The sequence below is a fragment of the Rhamphochromis longiceps genome, linkage group LG3 (assembly GCF_057381845.1).
Source record: "Rhamphochromis longiceps isolate RC_006_pf linkage group LG3, R_longiceps_female_GT1.1, whole genome shotgun sequence".
NCBI classification, from domain to species: Eukaryota; Metazoa; Chordata; class Actinopteri; order Cichliformes; family Cichlidae; genus Rhamphochromis; species Rhamphochromis longiceps.
Genome location: NC_140559.1, coordinates 69826309 through 69842153, shown reverse-complemented (window position 1 = coordinate 69842153; position 15845 = coordinate 69826309).

The following is a 15845-nucleotide window of genomic DNA, read 5'->3' as shown; positions in this document are numbered from 1 at the left end:
ACAGTGAGGACGTTTCATTTTCATGGACTTTCCACAAGCAACAGTTTCATTTAGCACAGAGGGTGGAGCACATGAATGTTCTACCCAAGATTCAGGAAATGGTTTAGATGCTGGAGACGAGACATGGAGAGGGAGACGAGGCTCCACGGAGAGTTCAGTGGGGAGCAGTCCTGAATGCTGACATGACAATAATTGCCTTGCCATATCCCCACGCTGTATGACTGTCATGTTACAGAAGGGCAGTGAAAGTGCACCGGCACATCATTTTGTCTGTAAGAGAGAAAAAAAGAAAAAACATGTAATTTAAATGTAGTTGTATAGAATGCAGTCAGTTTATCTAACAATCAGATTGTACATATTAACAAAAATATCCAAGCCGTCCTCAATAATGAAAGCAAAATGGTGTGGATCACAAGAGCTGTCAGGAAATGTGGTGAACAGGAAAAATATTTAATGAAAACACTTTTTTCTCTCGCTGATGAATGAACTGAACTGTACAATGTGAAAAATAACTTTTAAGTCAACAAAGACCTGCAGAGGTGCTGAAAAGAAGTGCATATTTATGACTTTAACTATGAGGTATATTTAATACCAACATACCTTTGAAAGGCAAAGCACTTTGAATGTGTCCATTTATATGCTGCTCAATCTTTGCCCTGACAGCAGGGCTGAGAGTGGGGCACAGAGGGCAGTGAAACAGCCAACACGTGGTGCATTCCTGCAACTCTGGCCTGGAGGCAGAACTCCAATTTGATATTTGCATCTAAAACAGAGAGAAAAACAGATAAACACCATATACACATTTAAGTTCAGGTTTTAGCAGAAATAACACGTTACAGTTAGCATGTAAGAGATTTGGGAGAAAATTCTTTACAAAAACATAATTTACAAGAAACTTTTATTTGTGACATACGTATCTATTGACATATAAAAGACAATTGAACAAAGGCTAACTAACATCTGGGCAATAAAACAGAATAAATAGAGAATATTAGTATTTATACATATATAAAACTCTCTGTGACGACCTTTACAATGTTTTTGCAGGTGGAATGAGAGACATGAATAAAGTGCAATATGCAGTAAATGGAACAATGTGCATTGATGTTACAGATCGTGAAAAGTAGTGAAGTGAATTTGTTCATAACAAGCAAAAATCAAATACGTTTGAAACTGACCACTAAATGCTAACCAGAGGTGTCAAAAGTGCACATTCTTACTAAAGTTTAAATGCCTCGGGGGTCTGACCGTTGTTGTAGCGCTAACAAAGTGCCAACGTAATCAGTGTAAGCAAACTAGATGATTCCTACAATTATATAATTATTAACGGCAAATTTAGACATGAAAGACTCTGTAACAACCTTTACGATCCACTTGCAAGGTTTCCACAGTCGATGGCTGTATCCCAATTCAGGGTCTGCAGCATTAAAGTTCGCAGCCTCAACGGTCCATGAACTCTGAACATCTGAACTCTGAAGCATGAACTCTGTGTCAAAGATTCAAGCTGCAGTTATTTATATTTCCTATCACCTTAAATCTTCACTCAAAGACACTCAAGTATCTGTGACAGTGTGTATATAGATGTATCATATATAAGAGAGAAATATTGTTATTTTAATATGTTGGCATTACTAAATGTGGCTCAGTGCTTACATATATGTGTAAAAAGCAAATGTACGAGCTGTGATAACTGTGTCTGATAGAATGAAGAGTAGACTGATAAATGAAATATTCCTTTATTGGGTGAGAAAATCAGACCATGTCATAACTGCTTTAAGTCATACAGAATAGACATCAGAGCCTTAAACAGGCTGACTTCTGCTAAATGGGTCAAACTGGGCAGAAAGTCTACAAACACATAACATCCTTATAGAATATGATGTAACACTATAGATCAACTTAGCTCAGAATATATAAAGCATATAAACAATCACAGCAATATGATGCAACAAACACAGCAGTGCTACTGATCCAAAATACTCAAAGCTTCATAGAACTGAAACAAACATTTATTTTTAGCTCCATTCTGCTGCTGATACAGACTTTAGGTTTCTGAACATTAAACTTGTTGCTGCCTTTCATAGTGTGTAACTTGAAGGCCCTGAGTACTTTCTCCCACACTGAAAACACTGGAATGACAACATTATTTGAACATTACCTAATAAGACTGATTCAGCACAGACAGTTATGTTAAACTTTCCTAGCAGTCCTTCACAAACAGGGAACAGTCTGTCTATTCTCTCCATCTGTCAGCTGCTGCTGGCTCTTCCTCCTCCTCTTCCTCACACACTGTTGAGTTTGTCCTGGTGGATCATCAGGGCTGCAAAGCCTCACAGATGATGTGCAGCAGTGGGTCCCTCAGTCTGTCCTCACTCTGGACACTTGCAGTCGTCACACATGGAAATCAAATGTGTGATAAGGTGCAGGATTCAAACACAAGTGTAACTTATAAACACATGTTCATACTTTTATTCCACAATCAGAGAGAAAGAAACAGAGAGAGAGTGCAGGACCATAGCTGGACTCGCCATCGGGCATACCGGGCATTTGCCCGGTGGGCCGCTGGCGATTTTTTGCTTTTATGGGCCGATCGATTTTTTTTGGAAGGGTATAAATAATGAAAGGTGTTGGATTGGCCAATTGGTCATGATCGACTCTGGGCTGGACCAATTACAGCCGAGGAGGGCGGATGCACCCTCCCCCTTGTTTAGCAATCTTATAGATGAACTAAAGAAAATGGAGAACAAAAAAAGGAAAGAAGGTGCAGAAAAAATTAGGGCCAAAAAGAAACAAGCCCTTCAGGCAGACGCTGCCAAATGTGTAAAAATAACTGAATTGTTTGGCGGTAGCTGTGGCATAGCTTCCACAGATTTAGCAACATCAGCAAGTGGTGGAGGCCAGCAGGTGGATAAGGGAAAGGGGAGGCAAGAGGAGGAGAGACCCGAGGTCGCCACCGGTCATAGTGGCAGAGGAACTGAACTTCAGGTAAGAAGTTATGACCTGCTGTCTATCTGTGTCAGATATAAACCAAGTTTAGTTGTAGTTTGTTTTCGTTGTGCTGACTTTTTACAGTCGCTTAGAATAACTGGTACTAGCTAGCATGACGGAGTTTATATACTGCTGGGCGGGTGCTATGAAGTTACTGATAGTAAATTTTATTTTATGCTTAAGGTTAGTTTCTCAAACTCCTCAAAATCTTAACAAATTGTGCCAATCCTTACATGTTGCACCAGGCTGATTTATCATCAAAAGTGGAGAAGTCTGTGACAGAGGAGACAGAAGAGCAGCAGAGAGAGATGGAGCAAGAGAGAGAAATAAAAGAGCAGGAGATGGAGATGGAGAGATGACTTTATGTCATCCATGAGGGATGCATTTGACATATGTTTCACATATTATAGCCCAACAAGTTACTTATAGCAATTTAAATACGAGCAATCACTTTTTGGCAGACAATCACTTTTTGGCACAACACCGGCTATTTTTTGTGTTTCTTTTTATCGCTCTGTAGCTGAGTTCAATTGAAAGCCTGCATGCGCTAGTACCTCTTGCCACAAGTTCCCAGAATCCTTTGCGGTTTTACCCCTGAATGACGTCACATTTTTGGTGGGCCGGTCTCTAGTCAAAATGCCCGGGCCGATTTTTTGTCCCAGTTCAGCCCTGTGCAGGACAGACAGACAGGTGACAGTCTCAGGTGTACACACTGCTACAAACAGGAGGATTTAGTGTTTGTGTTATTACGAGTGCTAAACAAGAAGAGTTCCCAGATGGTGCAGTGGACACATGTGTGACTGCTGTGATTAAAGCATCTTTCTTTCAGCTTAACGAGTGAACCGTCAGCTCGTTCAAACACACGTTAAAGTCCGTTTGGCTCGACACCACCGAACAGAGGCAGCAATATAACATAGCTAACATTAACAGTGCAGTGAATCCTGCTTGTGCCGTGATATTCAGGACTGCAAACCGAGCAGCATCACTGACTTTCAGCTTGTTGTGTTTGTGGATAAATGACTGACTTTAATTATCCACAAAATCATCACATTCTCTGTAGGATTAAGGTCGACTATTGAACAGCGTATATTTTAAAGTAAAGGCTTTAAAACCAAGTAAACACTGAAAGTACAAACATCACTAATGTCACATAACTTTGCCAACATGTGGCCAACAGGAATGTTTTAATGTTCTTCATTATTAAACATTTGCACATAAATAAGTGACATAATATTCAGTACTTACTTCTGAAAGTTTACTCTTCAGCCGCCCCTCTTCCGCCGTTTTCTTTCGGCAACATTATCCACACCCACCGCCGCGCCGTTCTCTCAGAACTGAAGAAACTTCTTGGATAAAATGTCTTCAAGAAATTTAAAGCAGTTCAGACGCTTTTCTTTCCCAGCTCCTCAGACTGTCCACCCTGTTAGCTTCGTTAAGCAGCCATGAAGAGTAGAAGGCCAAGTATGAGTTTCAAACAATAAACACATTTATTTTTAAACCCTGCAAATAAACAACATTAACATCAAAAGTTTTACATTTCCTAAATTTATCCCACAATCTGAATATAACACCCACTTCCCCACGTTTGATCCGCTGTGTTAAATATGATTAAGAACAGAATTCAATCATTTGCAAATCCTGTAAACCAGTATTTTAAACAAAGTGAGAAAATGAAACATTTAAAGAAAAATATTAGCCCATTTTGAATTTGATGGCAGCATCCTCTCTCCAAAAACTAAAGGCTTTACGATGTTTAGTGCTGGACCATGTTGGTTAATGTGTAAACTCAACAGTTTCCATTTTGATTAACCTGACCAACATCTAACATAGAACACCTTTGAAGTGGACCTCGCAGCCTGTGGATAACTTCAAACACGTCGAGGTCTTCAGAGGCTGAACTTTGACCCAGCATCACAACGAGCGCCATAAACACTTGTTACAGTTATTAGAAGGAACCCAGCCTTTAGACATCCCCACAATGACATCGTGACCAAGGGTCTGTTGCATGATTTTTAACATGGCTACAATGTGTCGTCTGCTGAGTCATCGTTTAATACAACAACGTACTGAAAGAGAGCATTCAGCATCTGACTGAGCTGGACTAACCTTCCCTTTCAAAAGTGAAAACTGCAACATAAAACTGGAATACAACCAACTTCTAATGAAATGTAACATTTTATAACATGAACACAGATTCCAGGTGAGCTGTGTCCTCCAGGACTGGATTTACCAGAACAGGTATGAGGACGGTGCCTGACGGGCATGTACGAGCTGGAGTGGATCCCAGCTAACACAGGGTGAGGAGACAGACGACCGTTCACGCTCACACTTATTCACCAGTTAACCTAACCCCACTACCTGAATGTGTGTGAACTGTGGGAGGAAGCCAGAGTCCCCTGAGAGGACCCACACAAACACGGGGAGAACATCCAACCTCCACAGAGACTCTCTCTGCACTAAAAGCACAAAATAAAAACCACACCGTCATGTAATTCAAGAAACTGGTCTTAAAAAACATTTAATCTAACCCTAATCTAATATGTCCACATGGAGCCCGTGTTAAGGTCCGTACTGGGCTTCAGAACATCAAGTGAACAACGTCAGATGGGACCTGGGTGCGTTGTCTCCTGATAGAAAGTGCTGAGGATCAGAAGGACTCAGGGACAACACGATATCTGTCCAGCAGAGGGCGGCATTATTCCAAACGGCTCCATCCTAGAAACATGATGTGGAACAGCTGACCTGTAGATCTGCTCAAGAACAATCGTCACAGTCTGATCACAGTCAGTCCCACGTCTGCCATGTTCTCAGCTTCCTTTAGTACAGGTAGCTTTAATGATCATTTCAAGTGTGGTTGTTTCATGGAAACAGAGAGCAGACTGCAACATCTGTGACAGCCGCCTCTAACACTCTGATGGACGTGTGGACAGCAATGCTGCCTGGAACAGTACCGATGTTTCAGGGCTGATGACGTTTTTGGGTGGGACATCTACATCCTGACATATCAAGGTTACTTTACTTTTACGTAAATTTGCTTTACAGAAAAATAATAGCGTTTGTCATCCCTTCACAAACACACACATCGATTTAAACCTGACAGACACACATTTGGAAAGTAGACGCGATGAATCAAATCAGGAAAACAGTTATTAGTTACTAAGTTTAGTGACGGCAGCAGGGACAAAGCTGCTTTTATAAGACTTTGTCCTGCATCATTCTCATGATAAAACAGACTCAATGGCCCCAAGATATTTATATGACTGCACTTGCTCAGGTTTGTCCGGATTTCAAACTGTTCTAAAAGTCTTTTGATTCAAATCTGGGGCTGTGTTATTGAAAGCAGAAGAGAAATCGATGAACTGAAGTCCTTTACTCTCTACATGTTTGACAATCAGGTGAAGTAGAATCAAAAGCGCGTCCTCCACTCCTCTATTGGGCTCATGTGCAATCTGCATTGAATCAAGCTGAAGTTCAGTGTCTTCCATAATCACATTTCTGATGATTTGTTCAAAGACTGAGGTGAGGGCAGCAGGCCTGAAGTCGTTTAGAACTTTTGGACGACTAGATTTAGGACCAGGAACCACAACAGCTTCTTTCCCAAGAGAGGGCATGAACGATTTATTCAGAATAACCTAAAATATAGGACTGAGTTCTTGAGCGCAAGTGTAGGAGCCATATGAGTTGTTCCTTTTTGTTTTGGATTAAGAGGGTTGGTTTAAATGCACACCTTGTATTGGTGCACGGGTGTGGGGCGTGGGCGTGTTAGGTGATAAATGTGGTTGCACTCATCTGTTCACCGCACCTGATGAGCAGAAAGGTCGGGTGAGCATGAGGGGAAACCTGTTGACCCCAGCTTGAGTCATTGTGATGCATTTTTGGCTGTAACTTGATGTATGTTTTATGCACTAATTGATGCCATAGGCCGATGTTGTAGTTTGGTGTAGTAATTGGTGTAATTCGTTGTGAGTTGCAGTCATTGTGTTTGTGCAGTCTGTGCATTTGTTTAATAGTTCGATGAGCCGTTTGGAATAATGCCGCCCTCTGCTGGACAGATATCGTGTTGTCCCTGAGTCCTTCTGATCCTCAGCACTTTCTATCAGGAGACAACGCACCCAGGTCCCATCTGACGTTGTTCACTTGATGTTCTGAAGCCCAGTACGGACCTTAACACGGGCTCCATGTGGACACATTAGATTAACTGTTTTTTTTTTTGTTTTTGTTTTTTTTAAATGACATCAGAAACAGCAGTATGCGACATTACGTGATGGCAGAGCTTCAGTTCATCCTTTGTCATTTTTTTTTTTTTTTTTTTTTTAATAAATAGGATAGGGGGAATGAATGAGAGAGAGAGGGGGAGAGAAAGAAAGAAAACCAAAGGGGAGAAGAGACGGTGAGAAGGGGGGGGAAGAGAGACAAAAAAAAAAAAAAAAAAACTCCTGGGTCACCTGTATGGAGAAAAAACAAACAAACAAACAAACAAACAAACAAACAAACAGAGGAGACAGCAAACAACAAAGAGCAACATAATAATAGAGAAAACAAAGCACCATCACAATAAACTAGCTAGTCATCGATATCAGTATTTACTAAGTAATAAACGATATTGTGCAGCACGCAAGATAGACAGCGCACAGTGTGCTTTGAGGCAGCAGCCAAGAAAGCTTTAGTCCGCGTCTGTGAATACCCATGTGTGCATACCTGTGTGGATCAGCATGCTTGCATTCCAAAGGTTTCTCCATGTAATGATCTGCTAGGGAGTGTGGGGGGGCCACAGCCCCGTCCTCCAGGGTGTGAAGCGGGTATGGAGGAGATCAAAACTCCAGACATCCAGAGGCCCCCAGAACACAAGAGACCATGGAAGACCAACAGAGGGGCAGCCGCGCCACTGTCCCAGTAAGAGCTGAGGAGAGTCCCAGATGAGGGCTCGCCCAGCAGCCGCGGAGCAGAAGTCAGGGGGAGTTGCAGTGACGCGCCCGTGAGCTCCGCCGGCCCCCAGCTGCGCCTGAGTGACCGAGCCCTAGGCCGAGAGGCCGGGGGCACCCCACCTCCAAAGGGGCCCGAGCGAGCCCCAGGCCCCAGGCCCCGACAAGCGGCCGCCAAGGAGTGAGCCGGTGTGTACCCGGACGCCCACCCCCAGACACAAAGAACCACCAACACACCGACACCTGAGGGAGTCCGCCACCGGCAGGGGAAGTGGTGGTGGGTGGAGATAGGCCTCCAAACCTTGGAGGGCCTGAGGTGTCCCCAGAGAGGTGGCGTCTGATACCCGACCTGACATATAGACACAGACATACAGGCACACACAGACACAAACATCCATTCCCACCCTCATGCTCTCATATGCACTCACTCCACACTCAACCAACGTGGAGACAGACATAAAGAGACGCTGTACACACAATCACACACAAAAAAAAAAGATTAACTGTTTTTAAGACCAGTTTCTTGAATTACATGACGGTGTGATTTTTATTTTGTGCTTTTAGTGCAGAGAGAGTCTCTGTGGAGGTTGGATGTTCTCCCCGTGTTTGTGTGGGTCCTCTCAGGGGACTCTGGCTTCCTCCCACAGTTCACAGACATTCAGGTAGTGGGGTTAGGTTAACTGGTGAATAAGTGTGAGCGTGAACGGTCGTCTGTCTCCTCACCCTGTGTTAGCTGGGATCCACTCCAGCTCGTACATGCCCGTCAGGCACCATCCTCATACCTGTTCTGGTAAATCCAGTCCTGGAAGACACAGCTCACCTGGAATCTGTGTTCATGTTATAAAATGTTACATTTCATTAGAAGTTGGTTGTATTCCAGTTTTATGTTGCAGTTTTCACTTTTGAAAGGGAAGGTTAGTCCAGCTCAGTCAGATGCTGAATGCTCTCTTTCAGTACGTTGTTGTATTAAACGATGACTCAGCAGACGACACATTGTAGCCATGTTAAAAATCATGCAACAGACCCTTGGTCACGATGTCATTGTGGGGATGTCTAAAGGCTGGGTTCCTTCTAATAACCGTAACAAGTGTTTATGGCGCTCGTTGTGATGCTGGGTCAAAGTTCAGCCTCTGAAGACCTCGACGTGTTTGAAGTTATCCACAGGGTGCGAGGTCCACTTCAAAGGTGTTCTATGTTAGATGTTGGTCAGGTTAATCAAAATGGAAACTGTTGAGTTTACACATTAACCAACATGGTCCAGCACTAAACATCGTAACGCCTTTAGTTTTTGGAGAGAGGATGCTGCCATCAAATTCAAAATGGGCTAATATTTTTCTTTAAATGTTTCATTTTCTCACTTTGTTTAAAATACTGGTTTACAGGATTTGCAAATGATTGCATTCTGTTCTTAATCATATTTAACACAGCGGATCAAACGTGGGGAAGTGGGTGTTATATTCAGATTGTGGGATACATTTAGGAAATGTAAAACTTTTGATGTCAATGTTGTTTATTTGCAGGCAGTGGCGGTCCTAGCCTGTTTGGCACCCTGGGCGAACAATCCCTCTGGCGCCCCCCCCCCCACACACACACACACACAGACACAAATCCTTACACACATTAACATAAAGCTGCTGCACACACACACACACACACACACACACACACACACAGAGAGAGAGAGTATGCATTGTATGCAGACGGCTACCAAACAGCCATCATAATTCGTCATACAATGAGAACAGGACAAATCAACAATTGACAAGGACTAATTAATATTTAAATCTGTAACATAATGTATTGTTTGGAGTTTAGTCTGTTACTGTTTGTTTTTTTACCATTTCTTCTTGGAGCAACTGTAACCCACATAATTTCTGACTCACTCTGATTCTGATAGTTTCAGGATGACCTGCCATTATCCAATCACACATCTGCTTACCTGCATCTTTTGCTCGTTTCTCCTCCTCTTCTTTTCTATTTTTTCTAAGTTGAGCACCATGATGGCTTTGAACTTTTCTTGTCCATCTTCCATTGGTTTTAATTTTGCACTCCAGTATGAACACAAATCCCCCAACACAAGGATCACCACAACATGATCTAATAGACCGACACCTTAGTTCACAGATTCACTTCATCTAGGGTGCATTTCTGAGATTTCACACAACCCAGGATTCAAATCATGAATACATAATGGACTTGGATTTACAACATTATAAATGAAATGTGCTCTTTTTGGAAGCAGCAGGGGCCCCCTCCCCTCAAACTGTAAATTTAAATTGTTATTGATCCTTTACCCCTGGTCCTAAAGTGTATATTTATTTTCTTACTCTTCTTATTGTTTGTTTACTTGCACTGCTGTAACTGGAGCCTCGTCATCTCATATCTCTGTATACTGGACTGTCTGTAGCGGAGATGACAATAAAGTTTACTTTGACTTTGGCAGCGAGCAGGCGCACCGAGGGCTCTCGCGCTCACTTTCGTGTATAGAATTTCGAAAAAACATTGGTGCAAATTATAAGTCTGTATCATGATGCCTGGTGTTTTTGTGTTTGTTGGTTTGTTTTTATTTTTCTTTATTTTGTGAGTTGGTTATTAGATGCTGCTCCAGCCGGTCAGACTCATCTGGCTAACCTAACAGCAGTCCTGGCCAGGCTAGAAAAATATGGATTGAGAGCAAACAAAAACAAATGTGAGTTCTTCAAGGATGCCATTGAGTATTGTGGACACAAGATCGACAGACATGGGCTCCACAAAACCGAGGACAAAGTTGAAGCAGTCCTGAAGGCACCAGACACTAAAAACGTGAGTCAGCTACGTTCATTCTTGGGCTTAATTAATTATTACCACAAGTTTCTACCAAACCTTTCAACAGTCCTGCACCCGCTGAACTCTCTGCTGCAACAAAATGTCAAATGGAAATGGACAAAAAACTATGAAGAGGCATTTAATTTAGTTAAGTTAAGCAGCTCATTACATCAGAGGAGGTTCTGACACACTTTGACCCCAATCTACCACTTCGCCTCGCCTGTGATGCCTCACCATATGGCATTGGTGCCGTGCTATCTCACAAAATGCCTGATCGATCCGAACGACTACTTGCCTTTGCCTCAAGGTCCCTAAATGCAGCCGAGCACAACTATACGCAGATAGACAGAGAAACACTCAGTCTAGTGTGGGGAGTGAAGAAGTTTAATCAGTATTTATATGGACGACACTTCACCCTGATCACAGACCACCGACCGCTGGTGTCCATCTTTAACCCTCAGAAAGGTATTCCAACCATGGCTGCGGCACGCTTGCTTGGGCTTTGTTCCTGGGTGCACACACCTACACCATTGAGTTCAAAGGGACAAAGCTACATGGAAATGCAGATGGACTTTCACGTCTTCCACACATGCAACCCACCGAAGAAATGACTGCTCCAGCTACTGTGTTTCATGTTACACAAATGGAACCCCTACCTGTCACAAGTGCTCAGGTGAAAAGAGAAACGAGCCAAAACACAATCTTGTCAAACGATCTTACTGTGAATGGTTGGCCGTCCTGTAGTGACACTCAGTTCTCTGCGTACTCCACCCACAAAGACCAACTATCCGTTTGCCAAGGATGTGTCATGTGGGGAACTCGTGTCATCCTGCCACCCAAACTACGTACAAAGGTACTGGACTCACTGCACGATGGACATTTGGGTGTTAAGATGAAAGGTCTTGCTAGAAGCTATGTTTGGTGGCCAGGCACTGATTGTGAAATGGAGAATATGGCTAAATCCTGCATTGTTTGCCAGCAGACGCTGCGCCAGCCTCAAACAGCACCTGTACACGCGTGGGAGTGGCCATCCGCTCCATGGCAACGCATTCATATAGACTATGCTGGCCCATTTATGGACTAAATGTTCCAGGTTGTGGTTGATGCCCACTCAAAGTGGCCAGAAATCTTCCCCGTAAAGCAAGCAACAGCTGCCAGCACGATCAATAGTCTTTGGTCACCGTTTGCACGCACAGGTCTGCCACAACAGCTCGTAAGTGACAATGGTCATCAGTTTACTGGAGAGGAGTTCCAGTGTTTCCTTAGGAGTAACGGCATACGACATATCACTTCAGCTCACCATCATCCTGCAACAAAGCTGAACCAGCCAGTCGCACAGAGGGGAAACCGCTACAACAGAAAATTGACAATTTTTTTACTGTCTTACCACTCATGCAACAACTGGACACACACCTGCAATGCTCTTCATGGGATGAGATCTGAGATCACATCTAGATTTGCTGAAACCAGACATTCGCAAGGATGTCCAAGATAAACAGTCTTCCATGGTGGAAGCAACAAGAAACAAAACCAGGTTCTTCAATGTTGGACAAAGAGTTCTCGCCAGAGACTACAGAGACCCAAGTCAGAAATGGCATTCTGGCACGATTCGTTCACGGACCGGACCGCTGATATACACCATAAATGTTGGAGCCAACTTAGTCTGGCGTAGACATGTTGATCAGATTCTAGATGCAGAATGTCACGTAGTTCCAGAGCAACCCGAGAGGACACATCTACACCTCAAGATTCAGAAGAGTTTGCCCTCGCTTCACCACCTGAGGTTCAGGGTTTACGTGAAACCACCAATGTTCAAACACCTGAACTTTCCACACAGAGCACTATGGACTCTGACCAAACAGGCAGACGTTACCCTGAGAGAAATCGCAGAGCACCTCAGAGACTGAACTTATAGGTTTCCAGTTCATTTTGTAAGGAAAGCGGTTAAAATGTTTAAGAGGAAACAACCTACCTCTATGTTGTAAATCACTGAATAGGTGTCATATTTCAGTTTAAGTACAATTATTGGGTTACGGCATTTACCTGAAAATATCTCGATTGTTTGATACTTAATGTGTTCATCAAAGCTGGATGGGAGGAACTGTGATGTATTTAGTAAAATCAGTCTATATTTTGTGGTAAAGTAGAGAACACCAAGCGTGGTGCATGTGCGCATTGATATTCCTGTGCCGTTCCACAACAAGGTTAATAAAGTAAGTTACTAACAACCAAAAATGTGTTGTTACTTTACCAGTTAAGTTATAAGAGAGAACATAACAAACTGGTTGAGATCCTGGATTAAAGAGGGAATGGGAAGGGAAGAGGAGTACAGAGGACTGATTGGTCGGTTCATGAGGAGAATCACCTGAAACTGAATGTGACCAAAACAAAGGTGATGGTGGTGGACTAATTGTAATTTAAAATGTGAAAATTTTAGCTGTCCTCCATCATTCTCCCTGAGGAGTCGAGTTACGGTGACTTTGTATCTTCTACAAGAGACGCACAAGAGCAAGTTAAAAAAAAACTGTAGAGGAAAATATGGCAAAGACCCAAGACTTACAAAAGGAAGCTTATGCTAGACGAGTCCAGAAGTACAGAAACCTTGTGTACAGCGTTGGAGATGAAGTTCTTCTCTTGAACGTGAAACGTGGAAGGAAGGGAGGAAGACTTGATCCAGATTTTTCAGGACCCTACACCATTCAAGACATCGCTGGCAAATGTGTGAGATTAAAAAACACAGAAGGAGCAACTTTAAGAAATCACTACAGCATTGACCATATCAAGCCATACAGAAGAAGCCACCATGTAAATATCAGTGACAAGTAAAAATACCCAACTCGCAGTCAGACGGTGAACAGCAGCACAGACCTGAAGATGCCTCCCTGCCATCCTACTGCTAACCCTCAGTGCCAGCAAAGTCCAGAAGATTCATTCTGCACCCAAAACGGCTGACACAAGGAGTTTAATTGTGTTCCAGGACCAGAAACGCGTGAACAAGAACTTCCCTCCCGGAAACAAAGCTTAGAAGATGAAGGTGACATAGTGAACAACTCTTTTTGACCAGTTGGTCATTTGTTGCCAGTTTGGCGTTGCAACTTAATTGACTGTTGCATGACTTTGTTTGCATTTTGCAGTCTTCAACTCATATTGGATATAAAGAAACATGCAACGTGCACTGAGCTTGTGGAATTCTGGAAATGGATCTGCCTGTCAGTAATTTTCTATTTTGCCCACCCGCTGTACCTTTCCTATTTCTCTGCGTGTAAATGCATGCCTATTGTATTGACTTTTTCCTGTTGTGGCCCGTCGGCCTTTACCAAGCGTATCCACTAGAAATCTCATGCATGCCTGAGCTAACTTATCATATTTTTCTTTTAGTAAAGAGGCTATGGCGTGCAAAGGATACTGGGCGCTTGGAGGCAGCTGTTGGACCATACAAGTTATTTTTCGAACACTGCAGGGGTCACGGTGGTTTCTGATGAGGTAAGAGAACTTATCATTATTGATTCTGATTTCGAGGTTCTGCTCCTTCTGAAGCATTTGCAGTGCAGAGACCATTAATAGTTTAAAATGTGCGGGTAGGTCGGGGGGTTTATATAGCAAAACTCTGATAAGGTTTCACCCATTCACTTCAATAGGAAAAAATGTTATCAACCACAACACAGATGTTGTGACATCATAATACCCAGTTCCAGTATATGCAGAAAGAACCTTTATCAGCAATTCTATTCCTTTAGATGTTTTTGTGTACAGCACTCAAGCAGTTACTTCAAAAATTGTTGCTGTTGTTGTATAAACTCAGATTTTTCAAAACAGGTCATTGATGCATATCTGCACCGTGTTATTGACAGACGAAAGGTAAGTAAGAAATGTCATTTACCTACTAATTTTGAAATAAAAAAAACCCTATTTACTGTTCTATAACATTTTTGTATACTTGTGCAGAATGCTGCACACCTGCTCTGTTCAGTAGTTGCAAGCTCGTTGTTTTCTGGGCAGTTCAGATGCCTCAACTGGTATGTTGAAAGCTCAGAAGTGGTCCAAACAGTTGACTCCTTTCTGTTGCTGAGGAAAGAGTTCGGTTCCTTTAAAGAAGACTATATTTGAAAACACCCTGAGACGCATGGTACCTAAGTAAATCCAAATTACTCTGCACTTCCAATCCCACAGATGAAGTTCCCAGTTGAAGACGTGGCTGTGCCCTGTGAACTTTGGTACACACTGGATTCTTGTGGTATGTGTTCATTTTGTTATTAATTTGCATAATTTGTTGTGAAGCAGTTTCTTGCACAAAGTGTTATTTTTAAATAAGTTTTCAGTGGCACAAACAATTGTAATTTTTAATTTAACTTTTTCTTTAGATTGTCAACATTTCTGCACAGAAAATACTGCTCATAGACCCCATGGGAATGAAGGTGTTTATGACAGGAAAATTCTGCGCAACTGGAGGTATGTATGATACTGAGGTGTTATTCTTAGATTTAAAAAAAAAATCTTGTTTCATTACAAACACTTTTGTTCAACTAGGAATTTTCTGAGGATGAGAGGGCATGAAGACACCATGGAGTGGCAGTTACAGACTATGCAACACAACAAGCGACAGGATTCCAGCAGTTGTGGAGTTTTACTGTTAAAGGTAACCCGTATTCAAATGATTCAGTTTCTTGTTAGCTAGAATTAAGACTTTAAGTGAATTTAAGTGAAGTGAAAGTTATTTCGGTCAACAACAACAAAGATGATCATTTTACATAGAAGTACTTAATCATACAGTAACTGAAAAAGGAATAGGCTGAAGCCTTGTGGCTTATAATTATCCTATCCTTTACCTAATTAAGACTTTACATTCTAATTATGATCAATCTCACAGTTTGCAGAACACTACCTTGATTTTGGAGAGGTCAGTGAGGTGTCAACCACTACAGAGCCAGTTGTGCTGGAGCGAATGCAGATAGCTTGCACCCTACTTGAAAATCGAGGTAAGTCCAGTAAAGTCCTTATCACGTTAGTGCGTACTTCCAATTTAAATAGTGCTTTTCAAAGAGCACAGTACAAATAGTGCTCTTCAAACACTTTCAGATAAGACCCTTCTCAAAGTCTAATTTAGACTAATTTTCCAGGAAGTATATTTGG